The 20,620-nt window shown below is 44.3% G+C and overlaps 1 protein-coding gene across 2 annotated transcripts in view; it reads left to right on the top strand.

Moving 5' to 3' along the window:
- The first annotated feature begins 2,994 nt into the window (after nt 1-2,994).
- Casr (calcium sensing receptor) overlaps nt 2,995-20,620 on the top strand; it is a 73,401-nt gene continuing 55,775 nt past the window's right edge. The window contains exon 1 of one of the 2 annotated variants that reach the window (XM_060370337.1): nt 2,995-3,120. The gene's annotated coding sequence lies outside the window, so the exon portion shown is untranslated. Of the gene's footprint in view, nt 3,121-3,152; nt 3,560-20,620 lie in introns of those variants that run through there. The other variant, XM_060370336.1, reaches the window with a different exon arrangement.

Below are 20,620 nucleotides of genomic sequence, written 5' to 3'. Positions count from 1 at the left end.
AAGCTGTTTCTGTGTAGCTTCCATTTACTGGTCTTAGTGGCATGTAGGGCAGTGTTTTCCAAATTTCAAGTATCCGTGGTCCTTTCTGTGGGTCATTTCAATGACCCCTTCCCCTACTTAAGTAAATGTAACTCACAATTAACCACATAAGAGCAAATAGGAGATGGAAGAAAAAGTGATGATATTAAATTCTACTTAGGAGCCGTTGCCTAGCAAAGGCTCTGAGGGAGAGGCAAGCTCTGTTGTTAAAACAAGAGATTAGCAAAGGTTAGAGAGGTGCAAAGATAAATAGCACGGAAATCATCCTTCTTCTTTGCCCTAGTCCACAGGAACAAGAGAACTGGGAAGGACACAGCTCCTTCACCTTGTAAGCCACTGACCTTGGTGTCACTGTCCACGCGCTGCTCACGGCCAAGCCCCGTGGAAGATGCACACTTGAGCCTGCTGTTCAGGTGTCCACTCTCTGCACCTGTTCACGCCTCTACTCTACAGCTTCCTAGCTGTTCCATCCTCCTTACAGTCACCCCCCTAGGCCCCCGTCTCACCTGTAAAATGGGGATGCTCCTGAGGGTGACCCTTGAAGGCCAAAGCCAAATTTAAACATTATTGAACAGGATTAATTACAACCTAACAAGCTGCTGGGTTGAATTACGCTGTCTTGTTCAAGTAACCATCTTGTTGACATTCCATGGGTGGATTTCCCCTTTCGTTTCTAGGAAACACTATCTTGTATCAAGCATCATGGCCCTCTGGCTCTTACAATCTTTCTTCCCCATCTTTCATGATTTTCTGTGAGCCTTAGGAGTTGTAGTTACATTGCAGATATATCAGTTGGGACCCACAGTCCCTTAGTCTCTGTATCTTGTAACGGATAGTCTCTATCTGTTGCAAAGGGAAAAAGAAAGAAGCTTCTTTTTATAGGAACTACACTCACCTGTAGTTATAACTTTATTTAGAATACTGTATATATTCTAAATACAGTTACAACTGTATTTAGTTAGTTGTATGTAGTTATAACTGAATTTAGAATACAGTTAGAAGTTATATTGGTTTTGAAACATGGCAGCCGTGGGTTCTCCTCTCAAGTCTATGACCTCTCCAGGCACAAGTAGTTGGCTAGTTTTCCAGTACCAAGCATGAATTTCACTTAGACAGCTGATTGGTAGCCCCATGATAAAAGCCCCACTATTTCACCATTGTGGGTATCTTGCTGAAACACTCATTGTTGGGTTCAGAAGCTCTGCAGCCAGACAGGACCATCATTTGTTCCTCTCCCTTGACAACTTGCACAGCACCCTCTAACACCACGAGAGCCCATCTTCAGGAAGGGGGCTTCCAGGGTCCAGCTCAGTCCTCCCAAGTCCTGTGTTCCAAGCATGCTGTATCTTTAATAACTGCTAGGACGGTTTGATGATTGCTGCTACTGAGTCAAATCCCTTATTGCAAACTCATATTTCTGGCTGTTTGGAGTCCAGGGAGGACACTCCCCTAAACAGAACTGACTCTCCAACCTTCAACTACAAAAGCTCCCATCTATGCCAGCTTTTCGACTGGCCCGATCTTGTGTGGCTTGTGCCCAAGCAGCCAGAGCCACTGTGAATGCACAAACCTGATAGCCTTTGTTGTATCCAGAAGGCACTGTTTTGCAGCCATCCTCCCCAACAGCTCCCTGCGAGGTGTACAGACGGGGACATTTCATCTTATTAGCCATGCTCTCCACCTCCCTGGGGTTTGAATATTTGCTCAGCCTCATTTCCTACCTCATAAGCAAATGGTGGGAAGCCGAGTGGGCAGATCCAGGCCACCGGAAGGATACACTTAACAGTACGGACTTGAGTCTGTGTTCCTAAAAAGAGCCAAAATGGAAACTTTTTGGTTGAGCACTACCCGTTTATGCACTAGCATTTTTTTTTCAAATTTCACATTCAATAATCCAAACATCCCTTGAGATCAGAGTTGATCTGCATGTTGACAGGGTAGGAATCTGTAATTGATTAAGCCCAGGAACAATTTTCTGCTTAGGTTTGTGTGTATGGCCTGGCGTTATTTTGTAAACATTTTAACATGTCACTTTGTATTTTCACTATTTCCCTTATAAATAAACACTATCTGTGTGTGCTAAGACTTGGAGGCACTGAGGTCTCCATGTCTGTGTTCTAATGGTTGTATAGTCTACCATTAGGCCACACTACCTTAATTTTTTTAACCTATTTTCTATTGGTAGGTTTGATGTCGTCTGCTTCTTATGTTTTTATTTGGGGGGTGAGTGGGGGTGCACATTCATGTGTGCTGGCCTTCCACTCATTCCAGATAGTATCTGCAGGTCTGTAAACACGCTGGCTGCCTTAAGGTTTCCCATCTTGATGTAAAAACCCAGCAATGTAAAGACATTGCAGACATGTTACCCAGCAGGGTTCAGAAAGATTCCAGGAACTTGAACTCAAGTCCTCATGCTTGCATGGGCAAGCACCTTACCGCTGTTTAAATATTATTATTTTATTTAAAAAAATGAACCGTTATGTACATTTGCATCTAAATATTGTTTTGTTTGGGGAATTACTGCAAATTACTACAAAAAGGTTTTTTTTTGCCGTGTGTGTGTGTGTTATCCAATTGCCTACCCAAGGGCACAAGTAGGCTTAAGGGCTGGAAAGCCAAAGCTGAGTTTCTATGAAGTAAATTGATTTTCTACCTAATTGGAGCGTCCTGATGAGTGGCAGGCGCTGTGCCAGGCCCTGAGAACAACTCTGAGCCAGGCTGGGCTCCTGTCTTCAAGGAGCACGCAGTGGCGCAGGGGCAAGGTTTACCTGATCCCCTGGGACAGTGGGGAGAGGGAGCTGTTTGGGAACAGCCCCGCTGAGGCAACGCTGGAGTCTAGCAGAAAGCCTAAGAGTGTTTATTACACCGTGAGTTTCTGGATCTTTATTAGGAAAAAAGTGTCCCATCCTCTGGAACAGGACGCAGGTCGCCTTGTGATTCCCTTTCCATCTCCAGGGAGGAGCGAGAAGGGGGGTTCTTCCCGACCAACCGCAGGAGCAGGATTGGAGGCCTGGGAACTGCTAGCGCCAGCGCCAAGGCGCAGACAGGAGGACCTGAGCTCTGGACCTCTCGCTCCCCTAGGTACCAAACCCAACGGATAGCCTGGGGGGAGGGACGTCCGCACCCGCAGCGCCCGGCTCCGGAGCGCGCAGCTCAGCTCCGGCTGGCCAGAGCCATCGAAGGAGCCTGGCAGGCTCCAGGCAGGGCTGGGGCGCGGACCGTGAGTGTGCTCCGAGGGGTTTGGGGGGCCAGGGACCCCAGGAAGCCCGCAGGCGGGTAGCAGTCAAGGGGCGGGGCCCCGGGCTGGGCCACGGTGGCCGACAGAGGGTCTGCGGGAGGCAGTGGCTCGACCCAGGGCGAGCCGGGAGCTTCAGGTGGTAGCAAGCTACTCCAGCAACTTGAACTTGGCATCGCAAGCCTGGCAGGCAGGTGCCACATCCTGAGCTCAGCATCCAGCTGGTCCCGGGGAGACAGAGGGCCAGCAGGTGTCCCTGTGGAAGGAGCGGTCCAAGGACTCCAGGTAGGGTCCGGGGACGACCAGGGGGGCGGGTACGGCGAACCTGCATAGCAGAGGGCGGCTTGACAGGGTCTGGAGCGCTGGAGGGGAGCAGCGGCAGCTCTGACCTGGGAGCACTAGATGCCGGGCTTTGGGAACAGCAGGGTCGCCCCCGAGGACGGATGTTTCACACTAAAACAAGGCTGTGGGGTGTGTCTTGCGCCTCCGTTTCGTTTTTTTCTCCCTGTGCACGGTCAGAGAGAACTTTTTCCCGGTGGCAAGAAGAGAGGCAGCTTTCTGGAGTGTGTGTGTGTGTGTGTGTGTGTGTGTGTGTGTGTGTGTGCCTACCAACTGCCAACTACCCTACCGAGGCGCTTGCTTCGGTGGCTCCAAATTAGGGTGTCTGTTTACCAGCCCTCATATTCTTTGGAGGAAAAAAAAAAAGCACTGGTGAAGTTATTATTTTTACATTGTGGTACGCTGGTCATATGTACTTGAAAATGCTAAGTAACACCAATGCATTGGTGTCTAGAAACTTGTTTCCTTCCTAATGCCTGCGCTTGCTGAGTTCCATCCTCCTTATCTACCTCCTTCCTGCCCGAGGAAGGTCCCCTACCGCGGTGGTCCTCAGCAAAAGGGGCCACCTCAGGAGAGAATGATCTGCTTGCCTTCCAGAGGCTGGGACTGGGGCATGTTGGGAGAGAGCCCCCGGGACATTCCCGCCTGTTCTCCAGGCTTTCCCAGGGCGGGACAGTGGTGCCTGCGCGCTGCACCGCTGAGGGAAGCTGAGGAAGAGTGTCTCCTCAGACTCTCTGCAGGCAAGAATTTAAATCAAGCATTTACACTTCATTTTCCCGCCCACCTGGGCTCCAGGCCTCCTGAAGCAGCCTGCTTGGAGTTTTCCCTCTAGGGGACCTGGAAAAGTGAGTTTAAAATTGGCCCTGTGAATGGGGCAAGGCTTTGTGACAGGCAGGGGAAAGAGAAAACACAAAGGAGGAAACGGAGACCAGGAAGCAGTGAGGGTGTGCAGGCCCACATCTTTGAGAAGGGAGGAACCCTGTCATTCAGACCCTGAGGAGTGTTGCTCAGGGACCACACATGTGGGCTTCATGCTGACAATCTACGTCATCAACTCTTTTCCAGGATCAACAAATCAAACTGTTTTTGTAGGTTAAAGCAGAGTAATTGATCTTATTTTTCACTGAATTAAGAGGTTCTTTCGAAGTTGTGTAAACTGTTTAAAGTAACCTCAGTTTACTCTGGCATCTTCATGTCCTTCGTTTTTCTTCAAGCACCGCCATCTTGAACTGGATCTCACAAAGCTCAGGCCATTAGATGCCCCCTCTTCTGCAGAATTAAGAGAACTAGAGAGTGAAGGCAAATGGGACAGTTACAAGTGCAAGACTGATGAGCGGTTGTGCACGACTTACAAACAGAGACGTGGGTGGATAAAATGGGGAAAGCATCAGCATTCACTTTAAACGCTTGTAGAGCCTTTCTGCACACCAGCTCCTGGGAACCAAACAGTAAATGAGACCAGACAAGGACCCTGCTCTCCTGGTGCCTACAGATACTTTGAGGGGAGGGCAACTGTTAGTAAGATGATTATCAACTATGCGATTGCAAGCTAAATTAAACTTTCCGAGGGAAAGACACAGAGTTCCCTGGGGGTGTACATAAATGGGACTGTGATGTCTGAGAAGGCTTTCTCAAACACAGCTCACCCCCCCCCCCAAATCTTTATCACCCCACCCCCACCCCAAGGCTCTGGGCTGGACAGGATGCTGAAGATGATCTTATTTCTGAGGTGAGGTCAGGCAGTTTCAGTCAGGAACAGTATTTGGCTGCTGGTCACCAAAGAAACTGGCTGCTGCGGAGCCTTTGCCACTTGGCAGGTGCCCACTTACATTCGGAGTTGTGGGTGCAAGGGGAAATAGGGTCTTGTCATCCTAGGCTGGATGGGCTGTCTATTGGCCATGGTTTTCTACTTTTGTGAGTCTTGCTTTTAAATTGAATGTTCAGATTAACTTAATTCCTATGATTTCGTTTTATTGCGCACCATAAAACGTACACTGCCATATAAGAGTGAGTCATCCTCTTTCCCACTGAGAAGGTAAACATGGAGATGACGCCATGCTGCTTATGCGCTCAGTGTTATCACTGGGTAGCATCCCAGGTAAAAATAGCTGTGGTGGGTGGACTGTAAATAGTGTCCCCCTATCCCGGTCTCTGCTCTCATCTGTGGGCTATATCTCCTCTACACACACACACACACACACACACACACACACACACACAACTTCCCTGGAAACTAATCCCTAGCTTCGAACATGCAAAGCTCAAACTCTGCCCTGAGCCATGTCCCCAGCCCTTGTATTTTTTTCAGAATATGAGTTAAAAATTTAGTGTTTTAGATCCTGTAAATTTTCATGACCAGCTTTTTAGTAAAGACTATATATATATATGTGTGTGTGTGTGTGTGTGTGTGTATGTACATGTATGTGTGTATATACATATATATATTATCAATTGCAATGATGCTGTGAGTGAATAAGCATCTCACAATATAATGTCACAGGTAGTCTAAAAAGCAGTGTGCTTCGTGTTCGAACACTTTCATCCATTGACCATTATCTGCAGTAAACCTTCTGCACAGAACTGTGCTAGCCAAGATGGATTAGAAAGCCACAGTCCTGGCATTTTTTTTTTAAAGAAGTTAGGGACGGAAGTCATACGCACTGGGCATATTTTTATTTGCTGTGTGGAGGTGTCAGCAGCAGGCACAAGAGAGGAGAGTGGCCAGTTCTGCCCAGCAAGGAAGAAAGCTGGTGGAAGAGGTACCACCTGGGTTGAATCCTGAAGGATGAGGTACTTTACTAGTTGCTTGTTTGTTTGTTTAAAAAGGAAAAAAAAATGTTAGAGGGGTGAGATTCCTGCAGGAAAACAAAACCCAAGGTATGACATAGCATGTCCGGTAAGTGGTCCAAGATGAGGTACAAAGAGGTGCCTATGTGGTTTAGATGATTCCATTTAAAGGTAACAAAACCTCTCTAACTATGACGCCCACATCCTGAACTATGGTTGCTGTGGCAGGAGCCTTGAAGCATAAATGGGCAAATGTCTCTTCCGTGTAGACTGAGGCACAGCACTCACTGACTCTTTGCCAGTGGGAGGGGGTGGAGAGAGGGCGGAGAGAGGGTGACTCCCACTCTGCTCTGCCATCCAAGTGATCTTGGCACAAACAAAGGGAATGTAGACATCACATCAGCCAGAACTGGGCAGCAGGAATCTGGGCAGTGCTTATATGCAGAGAATTCCTTGACTGAACCACCCCCAGATAGGATCGAGGGGCTGGAGAGATGGCTCAGCAGTTAAGAGCACTTCCTGTTCTTGCAGAGGACCAGGATTCCATTCCCAGCACCCACATGGAGGCTCACACCTGCCTGTGGCTCCACTTCCAGGGCATCCAGTGCTCTCTTCTGGCCCCCGAGGCACTGGGCCTGCACATGGCCCACATGCAGACACTCATACACATACACAAAATAAACACAAATCTTTAATAAAATCAGATCAAGATGGTGTACCGGTCCCTACCAAACATACTCTCCTGCCCTCTGCCACCCCTGGCTCAGGTGAGTGAACAGTAGCGTTCACCTACTGCCCATTGCCATGAGCACATATAGCCCTGTCATGCCTGGCAGTTCTCACTTACACAGCAATCTGACCCGCTTTTCCTCTCCCTTTTGGTCTTCTTTTTTCTTTTTCTTTTTCTTTTTTTTTTCTTCTTAATGAGGCAGGGTCTCTCTACATAGTTCCGTCTGCCATGGAACTCACTTCGTACCAGGCTGGCCTCACAGAGATCCACCTGCCTCTGCCTCCAGAGTCCTGGGGTTAACATGTGTGCCACTATACCCAGTCCCCACTTTTTTTTCTTAAGTGACTCCACAATCTAATAAGCACTCACTAAGGGACTAATATGAACTTGTTAAAAACCAGTGAGAAGCTGGGTGTGGCTGCTCACGCCTGTGGACCCAGCACTTGGGAAGCCGCAACAAGAGGATTATCTCTTGTCAGAGTCCAGCCTGGACTCTGGACTTCCGTGTAAGACAACAGATGATAGGTAGATGGATGGATGGATAGATAGAGAGATAGTTTGATTGGTAGATAGATGATATATAGATTATAAATAGATAGACAGATGATAAATAATAGATTGATGATAGATAGACAGACAGATGATAGATGGATAGACAGCGAGACAGCTGATAAATAATAGATTGATGATAGATAGATAGATAGATAGATAGATAGATAGATAGATGACAGATGTTGAAACTAGTCCATTAAAAGTGTGTTGTCGGATTGAGTTACTCAAACAGCTGTATAATTGCTTGAGCCACAGAAATGGGTAAACACTATCATCAGGCAATGCAGACTGAGGGAGGAGGTTCAGGGGAAATGAGAAAGACAGCCAGCCTCTGCTATGCGTGGTCTAGGATAAAAGCAGGCTTTCCCCGGCTGGAGGTGGGTGGGGCTCAGTAGTTCCTGCTTATCTTGTGCAGGATGCAACTTCCCTTTTCCAGTGTAGCACCACTCCCCACAAACAATCTTTTTGTCAGGTGTAGTGGATCTTGAGTTCATGGCCAGCCGGGGCTGTGTAGTGACATGCTTTTTCAAAAGGCTAAATGGTAATGAATAAATGAGTGGATTCTCCATATCTGTGACCTTGGGTAAAACAACCTAACAGAGCCTGTTTGTACTGGTAACATCCCTTTGGTATCTGAAATGCCAGGATAATGTTGTCTTCAAAGACTAGATACAAGATTTTATAAAATTCTTAATATATGTATACATATATATATGTATATATATGTGTGTGTGTGTGTGTGTGTGTGTGTGTGTAGATAGAGAGAGGGTAAGAGAGACTGGGCATAAGTGTGTCACAGCACATGTGGGAAGGTCATAGCTTTCTGGAGTTCAATCTCAACTCCTACCTAGCAGAGGCAAAGTCTGTTTCAGCTGCCGCGCTGCAGGCTTCAAGTCAGCTGGTCTGCTAACTTCAGGGAATTATCTTGCTTCCGACTTCCATCTTGCAATAGAAGTGCTGGAACGACAAAAGCCCTTCACTACAGCATCCAGCTTTTGAAGTGGATCCTGGGATGGGAGCAGGGTCTTGGGGTTTATGCTGTAAGCACTTTCCCCCACTGCACCGTCTTCCTGGCCCTGGGACTGCGTGATACATAGAAAGGGCTCCGTGCAAGGCCTGCTGTATGGTTAAGTGCTTATCTGGCCTCTCCTCACCTAGACTTTCCTTTCATTGAAAATGCAGGAAGAGTGAAGGTTTCTTACGTTAAATAACCTGAATTATTTCTCCTTTATGTGTCTCACATCTATAATTGATTCCCCCACCCCTGGGAACCTGCTTAGAAACCTGTTTTCTTCCAGGGCTTATCAGGGATGGTGGAAGCAAAGGTAATCCGATGCCTGCAGAGAAAAGGCTAATTTTAGCTTCTCTTCTGTCAACAAGTCTTTTCACGCACTAAGCAAAATCACCACCAAAGAGGAAAACGAAGTCATCTGACTTCTTGCTTCCATGTTGCCTGTTGGGGACGCTTGTTGCAAGCCACATTCCCTGGTACTTTTTTGTGTTTCTCACAAAAAAAAAAAAAAAAAGGAAAGAAAAAAGAAACGCCACTCAGGCACGAGGAGACTGTGGGTCTCACCGCTACCGCTGTGACCTATTTGCTTAGGAAAAAGTTCTGTTTTCCTCTTCTTACAGGCAGCTCTCTGTAACACAGGTCTCAGTTTAGTTCGCCTCTCCTGCATGGCAGAGAACTGGTGCTGCCTGGACTGCGGCAGAGCCTCGCCGCTCCGGAAGAGCAAGGGCAGGGTAAAGAAGCGCTAGACCCCCATCCACAAGACTGAGAATTCTTCCCAATCAGTATCTGGGGATGGGGCTGATGCCAACCAATGCCCCCAGGGAGCCCTTTTGGTCCTGTTCGTGGATGAGAGAAAAAGTAGTGAGAAGCAGCACATCAGTGTCCCAGGAGACTGACAAAAAAGGTACCATCATCTTCATTTCACACACACATCCCCCCCTGCACTGGGGCTCTTCCGGATAGCTTGCTAAAACCTGGCTGAGGTGGATGACTCCATGCCACCCATGCCACCCATGCCACCCATGCCACCGGAGTGTCTGCTCCTGGTTGCCTCTTGGTCTTACTCAGTTTTGGTGGAACACAAAGACTAGTCAGACTCAAGAATGTTCCTATAGCGCTGAAGATATAAACTTCTCGCTACAAATAAACTCAAGTTGTTGACCCAAATTGAAATCAGATTTTAAATGTTTGAAAAGTTTCTGCCTTATAGAGAGGAGAGCAACGGGCGGGCACTTTATGAAGATGAAGAAGTTCTAAGGATGAAAGTAATAGAATTTTGAAGGGAAATATTGGTATACTTTATTACATAGATATTTTAACTACTCACAAATAGAAAGTTGTGTATTTTTTAAGGGAAATAAAGGTTAGACTTTTTAAATGTGTGTCTAGGGAGATAGCTCAGTTGGCAGAGCGCTTGCCTCACATTCGAAAAGCACTGTGTTTGATCCCAGCTCCACATAAACCAGGCATGCAAGGCTTGCTTACAACTCCATGCCTCTGGGATAGAAACAGGAAGATCTAGAGGTCAAGGTCAGTTTGGGCACTATCACAAGTTCAAGACCATCCTGGGATGTGAGACTCTGTCTCAAGTAAAAAAGATTAATGTGTAAAGAACACATAGAGTTTAACAAAAAAACTTTTAAGAACATGATTTTTTAAAGGTAAACAAAGAACATAACAGTTTCAGATGAAGAAACACAGTAAGTATCAGAATATAAAAAAATGTTAACTAGGAATGGAAATAGCAAGGGGGGAGAGAGTAATCAGAATAAATTATGTACATGCATAAATTTTTATAATAATTAATTAACTAAAAGTAATTTTTAAAACCAAGTAAATAAAAATAAAATAAAAATGTTAAAGCTAGATCTAATGTTAAACATTCTTACTCCAGTAAAATAAAATTTTGGAAGTTTTTTTAAGTGTGTTAACGCTATTTGAATGAAAATAGTAAACTGTTTTCCATTTTCAAAAAAACTTTTTATTTATGTGTATGGGTGTTTTGCACTGTCCTCCAAGGCCAGAAGAGGGCATCTGATTCTCTGAAACTGGAGTTACCATCAGTTGTATGCCACTGTGTGGGTGCTGGGAACCTAACCCAGGTCCTCTGGAAGAGCAACAGGTGCTCTTAACAGCTGAGCCATCTCCTCCAACCCCAGAAACAGGCAAACATCTTTAAATGAAAATGCCCGTCAGCTTATCAAGTAAACTAAGATGTTAAATATAATGCTGATCAAGTGGGACGAAAATAACTAACCTCAGGACAGACTGTCTAGAAATCTGCCTCAGGACTTCTCAACACTTCTTATATTGCCCAAAAGGCTCAGGGCTCTATCAAGGAAAAAAAGGACAGAACCCTAAGAGTGAAAATAAAAAAGTGGAAGGGACCATTGCGGAACCCTTACTTCCAGGTATGGCATGGCTGTTAATCACACAGCAGCCGTGACCACCTGCACGGAACATAACCCATCAAAGCCCTTCTAAATGAAGGAAGCAAGGGATCATGGGGTCTACCTCTCTCTGAGGATTTGAGAGGGGCCTGTGTTTGAGAAACATGTCTTTAAGTGCTCTAAGCACTGGTAAATTAACCATTCTCCTGTAAGCAGCCCCAGCGAAACTCATGGATAACGAGGAAATAAAAATAAATGAAAGATACAAAGGTAGTAGAAGGAGAGGTCTGGAGAGAGGGCTCAGTAGTTAAGAGCACTGGCTGCTCTTCCAGAGGACCTGGGTTTGGTTCCCAGCACCCATCTGGTTATTTACAGCTGTATGTAAGTCTCATGCCAGAGGATTTGATCCCTTCTTCTGGCCTGCATGGCACTGCATGCACATGGTACAGAGACATACATGCAGGTAAAACTTCTCTCATAAACATGAAATAAAAATAAATAAAATTATTAAAAAAAAGAAAGTAGAAGATGGCTAGTTAGAAATGGGCTCAGCAACTGTGGGAGGGTGACAAAAAAGAGGACTAGGGGATGGAGAGAGTCAAAATACATTATGCACATATGTGAAAATACAATGAAACCCATTATTATATATAATTAATATACACTAATAAAAAAATCTCAGAAGTACTCATCGTAATCGACCAAGGACTTCTATTTCTGGGACTTTTTCACAGAACAATCATCAGAGATTTCATTAGGCTTATGACCAGAGGTTCTCGTCATAAGGTGTTATCTGAAAGGGGGACACTGAAGAGAACCCATGCTTCCAGTGTTGAAGGGATGGCTAGCAAGGTTATAGTGGCTATAGAAGAGCCAGCAACCAAGGTCGTGGATTCTGGTGTCACCCACCGGCTTCAAATCCAGCCTCTGACAAGCATTAGGGCTGTTACCACGTTCCTCTTTCCTTATAAACTGGGCAGGCTAAGAATATTCGATATGCAGGATTGCTGTGTAAGTCAAATGGATCAACGTAAGTCTACAACTCTGAAATTCTCAAGGCCCTGAAAATGTAAAGAATGTTTTTGCAACTTAGCCCCCAAATGTGTAGGACTTGCACAAATGTACAAGCTCCACTTCCTGTGGCTAGACTCGGGAGCTGGTGTCGGCTCATGCCATTGCTTGAGAATCTCCAAGGCTTCTTTTGTAAACTGATGACTCTCTCAAACAGGTGATAAGATGGATTTTGCAGTCACGGGTTTGAGTAGAGAGTATCTGTTTTGGATTAATCTCTTGACTAAGAAACTTCCTCAATCCTCTCCTCCAGCGCTTTCTAATTTTAAGGTGACATGGATGGGGCTATTATGATGTGCAGATTGCAGATTCCACCCGTAGGAACGCTGATTGAGGCAGCCTCGGTGGGACCAGATGTCTGTCATTCCTATAGCTCCCAGGAGAAGCTGGTGATGCTGGCCACCCTCTCACAACCCTGTTCTACCCACCTCATCTTTTACTGGTTCTGACGCTGTTCGTTGTATTTCAACACTCTTGTTCCTGAAATTTTTACTTTTTCAATGTTGTCGTTTTCCTGCCCTCCAATTTCTAGCCAGTACCTTTATATCTAAGAGCAGCACTATAATAATATAATAAAGAGCATTTATTACATTTATTTCACTTTGTTTTTTCATCCCCTCAACTCCCTGGAAGGGAGGGAGTTAAAATGAGAGACTGGAGTGCTGTGGCATCCCTCGTGCAGGTGATAGCAGAAGCCCTTCTGGCTCCAAAGTCCAAGCTTCTGCTTTTCTTATTTCCTGTTTCAGTGGTGGCAATGTCCCCCCACCCATCTGCCTTCTTCGTGCCTTCCCAAACACACCTGGCTCCTCCCTTCCTGCCCCATTCACCAACTGGAACCTCATCTCCCGCATCATTTGTCCAGAGGCCCCACAAACCATGTCCAACCAGGAAGCTTTCCTGAGCACACCTGCTGACCGTGCAGGTGAGCTGCACTGTTTTCCCTACGTGGCAATTCATCACGTATGTGTTTTTCATGATGAGGGACTTTGTTTTCCTAATTGGATCTGAGTTCCTAGAAGGCAGGGCTCATCTACACCTGCAGGTCCCCTTGGAGGAGCCTGGAGGTGCCTCTCCTCGCTGTCTTCACCCTCAGCCCTCACTTTTTCCTCTTTCCTTCCTCCCACCCACCCGCCCCCATCTTGGAACAATCAAGGCACAGAGAAAGAACAAAAATATAAGTTTTCTCCTTGTTTGTCCCTACCTGCATCCTGCCATGTTCAGTTTGCTGGTTTGCACCCTGGATTTTCACTGGGTCGGGGAGAGAGAGCTTAACGATCTTACAGGGAAGCTTGTGCCTCAGCATCCGTCCTTTCGGATGTGGGGTCTTTGAAACTTCATCTTGGTCATTTCCACAGTCATTTCGCAAAAACCATTCTCACCTCCTTGTAGGTTCTCTTTGCCACTCTGCCTTAGCAGGCTGAGTTGTTGGTTTAAGAAAAAGTGTTGGTTTAAGAAAACCACAGCTTATTTTTATGAGAGATATATGTTATCTCTGACACACACTCCATCCCCCAATGAATTCATGACACAGTTTTGTTGTTTTGTTTTTTTTGTTTTTTTTTTCAACACTTGGACTGAATCGTATTTGGAGCCAGAATAGCAGTGTGTGCTTGTAACCCCAGAACCTGAGAGGCAGAGGCAGGAGGATGAGGAATCTGAGATCATCCTGAGATGCACAGTGAATCTGCCTCAAAAGCTAATCTGAAAATAGGCCAATTGAAATACTATGTAAAACTGTGGCAAAATAAAAATTTTAATTCCCCAGATTAGATGGCTTGCTATGATTTTTTTAAGTCATACCTACTGTGACCGACTCTGACATCATTAGAGGTGATCATAATGCATTTATGATAATAAATACACATTGTGAAATGAAAAAAAAAATACATTATAGGCCAGGATGCAGAATATAATCCAAGCGTGTACGATTGTGTGTGTAAGCTCGGAGTCCTTAAAAGAAGGTCTCTTCCCAATAGACTTTTCAAAACTTTCTATCCTTTTTATTTTTACCTCTCTTCTTATTCTCTTTTTAAATGTTCAGCACTGCTGTATGTTTTTCACCTAAAAAGATCGTGTTTAATCCAAAATATACTAGTTTTTTTCTTCCCCAGCAAATTACTTAGGTAAAGTTTAATTTTTATCATTCTTTTATATCTTCGTAACCTTTTTACTGTGAAAATACTCATTTTGCCTGATTTTTTTAACCATGAAATAAGCTATACGTATCTGTCATCTGTTTATCTATTATCTATATCTCTCTGTCTGTCTATCTGTCTGTCTATCTATCTATCTATCTATCTATCTATCTATCTATCTATCTATCATCTATATATCCAAAAGGAAAACATCAAAAATGGGGACTAGGGCTTCCCAATAAAGTCCTTTCTGTTTATTCCTGGAAAGAAGTAACCCAGACAGTCCTGAATATCTTACTTTTCCTTTCTTTGTGGTCATGTGACATCGACATGTTCGGTCTTTTATGCTGTAACCTATGTTGCTGTGATGCCCGTTAACTCGTATGCAGTCGGCAAAGGAGGGAACTGGTCAACACGCCCAGCAGCCACTGTTTATTAGACATGTTTACCAACACACACATGCCCTAAGCTACCACAGAACTGCACTGGCGTGGAGAACACAGCTGGCAGTGACAAGTCCCACGTCTCAGGGAGGAAGCCCATCGCTGCAGCTTATCCCTGACACTCACCTGGGCTCCCTCACTCATCCGGCTCCATCTCTTCTGATGGAGCTTTCAGCACTTAGTCTGTCCCGCTCTTCAGTCGCTTGGTCCCTAACCTTCTTGAAACTTCTAAGAAGTTATTTTTTGCGCTGGGGATATAACTCTTGGGAAAATGCTTTATTTTACATGCTCATGTTCATTTGTTTCCAGCAAAACACACACACACACACACACACACACACACAGTGTTATTTTTCCTTTTTTCTAAAAGACGGATTTTTATATTGTTGGAAATTTAATGTCTTGAGGCTTGGGGTTGCAGCTCAGTCGGTAGAAAACTCACCTCCAGTGCACAAAGTCTTGGGTTCAATCCCCAACACTACAAAGAGATGGCTCTGTAAGCCACTAATCACAGCACTCAGGAGATGGAGGAAGGAGAATCAGAAAGCCAAGGCCATCCTTGGCTACAAGTCCAAGGTCAGCCTACATGAAATTTAATGTATCTTGAATTATTGTTTATAATTAGGATTGTTACTCGTTTTATTAATATTCTAATAGAAAAATTGCATAGGATTTTTTCAATACTAATATCAGTTATTTTATTCTTTTTAAGAATTTTATGTATGTAGGTGTGTGTGTCTTGCCCTGTGTGCACTTCTGGTGCCCATGAAGCCAGAAAAGGGTGCCAGATCCCCTAGAACTGAAATTACATGCAATGATTGCTAACTACCTTGTGGGTGTTGGGAATCGAACCTGAGCCCTCTGGAATAGCAGCCAGTGCTCTTAACTGTTGAGCCATCTGTCCAGCCTCAATTTCAGCTATTTTTATTACTTCTGGGTCTTTTTTTGAGATTTTATATATATATATATTAACTCTTGCTCCTGCTTTCTCTTTTCTCCCTCCAAATTCTCCCATACACCCCTCCCTGCTACCTTTCACATTCATGGCCCCTTTTGTCATTAACTATTGTTACATGCATATTTACATACACATATATATTCCTAAATACAATTTTAATGTAGATGTTCAAGAATCTTTAAGGAATGAGAGTAATTGTGTACGACGTAAAGTCTGAACACATTCATGTCTGTAGATGATGCAAGATGAATATCCAAAATAATCTCATTGGTTTCAGCTTCCTCCACCCGTGTGCCAAAGTGTGAATTTATACACACTTTTGTCAACTGTGAACTGCTCCTAGATTTTCAGGCTAGAGGGTTAATCTGGTTGCCTGAGAGCACGTGTTATTTTATTCACATGTTTTCTATATAGAGCGTCTGTTGATGTCCAGCACGCACTGCTTTCTGTTTGTCTTTCAGCAGAATTCTCTCCATTCTGCAAACGTGCCTTCTTCCGTCACACTGCTGCAGCTGGCCCTCCTAGCTTGTAACTTGTCTTTTTCACTTCGGAGAGAAAAGCTGTTTCATGAGCAGCAGTTCTTAGTTTACAATAACCTCGTTCATCATTTCTTTTGTTATAGCTTTATACCTTTTTCTTTTAGAACATATAACTATGATTGTAATCATAGCCACATTCTGTATTCCCTTCTTAAGGACTCTGAATTTTGCCTGTCACATTACAAGTTTGAGCTAGTTGACATCTGTGTATGATCTGACACAGGTCACCCAGTGTCTATGTGCCCAAGTGTTGGGATTCTGTGTATGTAAATAGCCTGTTCATGCTGTTTGTCTGTCTGGGCTGTTTGTCTTCCCCACCATTATTACAATCTCAGTTATTCCACCAAAAGTTAAGTTCTTGGCCGCTCTCTGACAAGGGCTGTCTCACTCTGAGACTTCCTATCTGAAGGTTGCCTCTGGCTTTAGTAGTTAGCATGATTGTCAGAGCTGGCACAAGCTTCCAGGTGACCTGCCCAGGCCTGGACAAGCCCATACAGCAGGAGTGACTTGATAAAGAAATGATGCTCATTTACCCTATTTGTCATTAGGACTGCTTGAATTTATGAGCTCATACTAAAACACTTAAATCTGTCCATTTAGAAAATCTGAGGCTCTTGCCTTGTACTTAGGTTGATTTTGCCCCTAAAAAGATTCAAGTAGCTTTGTAAGAATAGATATAGAAACCAATTATAATCACAGCTATAGGAAGAATTTGACCCATATTTGGTACAGACAGCTCTTAAACAAGTTGTTTCATTGTTCTCTGATGCACTGACTCACTAGAGAGAAAAATTATTTAAATTCAATAAAGAAAAGTGCGATGCAAATTTGATAGAGTTCTTAGAGCTGCAGATTCTTCTCCAGGACAGGTAAATACATGTTTTACCCAGGTCAGTTGCTTCATGATGTTCTCACATCTCATTTGGCCTCCTGGAGACCATTTCTACACCCTCCACTATTGCCTGCTTCCAATCATTGTCCTAGGAAATTTTTCTCATGCTATATTAGAAGCCACTGCATTGGTGGTCATTTAAAACAATTCTTTTGAGGATTTTATACGTGATTCCCATATCTATATCTATCTATCTATGTCTATATCTATAGCTATCTATCTCTATCTCTATCTCTATCACTTTTGCTCTTCCTTCTCCCCACTTCAATTCCTCCCATGACCCCAACTCCCTCTCAAATTTGTGATCTCTCTTTCTCTATTTATTATTGTTACATAAATACATACACATACAGACACTCCCGGACAGTTTTGATGGTTAGAAGATCCCCTCTCCCATCACAACAAAATCTATTATCCTGAAATTTCTGTCTTTTGTTTCTGTCGCTGTTTTTGAGACAGGGTCTTACCATGCAGACTCATACAGCCCAAACTGGCCTCAAATTCTAACCCTTCTGACCCTCTTCTTGTTTCTTCCCTGTGGCTGTTTCCCCTGACCAAGACTGGCCTATTTCTCAAGCTCCTATCAATGCCTTGTTCTGAACCATTAGCTCAACACTTGATCCTGACTCCTGTTTTATTGGAAAGGGCTGAGGTTTTTGCTATTGTTTCATATTTCTTCCCCAGCCTTTCATTCTGCTCTCTGTTCCAGACTCTAATGCTCTGTCCATTTAGGTTTTGTTCTGTCTTATGACTGTTTTCTGCTGTTGAAGACGTATTAATGGGGATTGATGATTCACCATTAAAGCCTCTTATTTGTAATAGCCTCTAACAGCAATAGTAAGAAGCTTTCACAACACAGAGAGAGAGATGGGAGATGGTTAGACAAGAGGATAAAGACAAACAGAATCCCCATCCTCTCTTAATGCAAATGTTATCAAGGCTCAGGGCATTGGGAGGGTCTGCCGGTCGATGTGGAGGGCAGATCACTGGAGGTTACAGAACATCCCATACTGAGTACATCTGAGTCCTCACTAACTCCAACCCCGGGGAAAAGTATCACTACCATTCGGATGGATTCTGTCGTCGCTCACATTGCCATGCAGCCTATATGGAAATGCCAATAACTAGAATTTAGTCAAATAAAATCTCGAGCTTCTGCACAGGAGACCTTGGAACAAAGTTACTAAGAATAGTTTGTGTCCTCTGACTGGACACGTGGCAGGGTTGTAGGAAGGCAGGCTCCTGTTTGGAAGCTCACAGAGCACACTATTGTTTCTCATTGACTGGACTAAGGGTCACACAAAGCCCATGATAAATGACTTGCTTTCTCCGGTCGTTTATTAACTTCGAGAGTGTGACATGCATCACCGAGAGACTAGCCCAAACCACACACTCAAAAACTGTAACTAGAGTTTTCTGGACTGCTACATGGGGGGGGGGGGGGAGGGGAGGGAAGAAAAGTCATAGGTTTATCCTTGTCTTTGTTGCGGTTAAAAACATGGCTGCCTCCAGCATCTTGCATGGCATGTTAATCAGCTTTCCGTAACTATAACAAAAATCCTGGGAACATCACCTTACAAAGAGGTAGAGTTTGTGTCTATATAAGCTGCCGATTTTTACTATTTTTAATTCATCACAGAAAGTAATGGACATCTTTGATATATTTACTTTGCTTGTGTTTGCCCCCATCACTCTCCCAAATAACGCCCTTCCCAGGAGACTACCATACCCCCCCCCAAATGCTCTTCCATCTGCTTCCACACAACCCATGGCCCAGTGGCCTCAAACATCTGAAGATAGCTATGAGTGTGGCCCAACACACTCATAAACTTACCTAAAATAATGGGGTTTTTTTTAAGATTATTTATTCTTTCATGTTACACATTCATATAATGTTGATCACATCTTCCTTATCAACTATCGCATTTTTCTCCCCCCTCCTGCAAAACAACTTCCCAACAAGTGCGTGTGTGCAAGCGTGTATGCGTGTGTATATGTGTGTGTACCTGATTGCGTGGTTCTTGAGCTGAACATTATACAACATGCGTCAGTATCAAAAGGATGGTGTGCGTGATTGTAAGGGTTTTTTTGTTGTTGTTGTTTGTTTGTTTTTGCTGTCATTCATGACTTTGGAGGTTCTCATTCACATTAAATGGACTCCGTTACTTTAGACAGAGAGGCAGCACATCACGGTGAGAGCATACGACAGAGCAAACCACTAGGAAGCAACAGAGAGGAAGAAAGGCCCCAGGATAAAATATGCCTCCAGTGACCTAAAGGCTTACTCATGCTCCAGCATTTCCAACAGTGCCACAATGATGGTCTTTCCCCTAGGTGCCTTTGGGAGACACTTGAGATTTAAACTACAGCAGGTTAATAACAAGACTTCGCTACACAGCTGGGAAGGTGACGCCCTACTATGTACACCCTTATGACTTCAGGAGTGAGCCAGGAGCATGGCTGGGTCACTGACCTCGGGTAAGACAGAAGAGAACCTGCTGCTTTCTTTTAAACCAACATGACAAATGAGTGCAGCTTCCTTTTCAGAGGGACCCCTTGAGTTTCTCACTAGCTTCATGATGCACACACGGGGCTCAAAAGATTGTCAGGCAGCCGAGCAAAGACGAGTGTGAAAAAGGAAGTGGTGCTCAGCTATATCCTCAGAATTATCTGCTCCTGATATTCTGGAACTTCCAGTGTCAGCATCTTTCTTTAAGCATTTCTTTTTTTTTTTTTCTTTTTTTAAAGATTTATTTATTACTTATGCAATGTGTGTTAGCATGTACACCTGCACGCCAGAAGAGGGAACCAGATTTCATGTTTAGATGGTTGTGAGCCACCATGTGGTTGCTGGGAATTGAACTCAGGACCTTTGGGAAGAGCAATCAGTGCTCTTATCCTCTGAGCCATTTCTCCAGCACTCTCTTTAAGCATTTCTGATGGGTGTGATGGTGCACATTTTTAATGCCAGGGCTCAGGAGGCAGAGGCAGATGGACCAGCCTGGTCTACATAGTGAATTCTAGGCCAGCCAGAGCTACAAAGTGAGACCTTGTCTCTGAAAAATAAAACAAAACAAATGAAAATGTATTCTATTTCTCAGTTAAATAACTTGGGGTAGATAAGGCATAGAGATTCCCAATCGTGAAGAAAAGAACAAACAAAATCAAAGGCTTTTTTGAAATGGGTAAAAACCCACCACTAATATTTACTGGACATTTTTCTATGTATTCCGTTCTTTTCAAATCATTTCTCTGGGCAAAGCTTTTAGTCTGGGGAGAGAATTTGGGTTTTCAAAATAGGCCAGAGTTGCCGGGAGGCGGTTAGGTCTGGTGAATGGGTTAATGATTAAGCTGAGCGACAAAATTCGAATGCCAGGTCAGGTATAATTGGTTTTCTTGGACAGCTCAGAGATTGTCATGAGGAGACCCATGTTGGAAGTGACCAACGAGCAGTGCCCTCAGAGAGACTCTTTGTGAAGGACACGTGTTAGAAGCCTT

Source organism: Meriones unguiculatus, chromosome 17 (assembly GCF_030254825.1).
Source record: "Meriones unguiculatus strain TT.TT164.6M chromosome 17, Bangor_MerUng_6.1, whole genome shotgun sequence".
Classification (NCBI taxonomy): Eukaryota; Metazoa; Chordata; class Mammalia; order Rodentia; family Muridae; genus Meriones; species Meriones unguiculatus.
The sequence above is the reverse complement of the archived record's forward strand: the minus strand, read 5'-3'. Positions and strand labels throughout refer to the sequence as shown.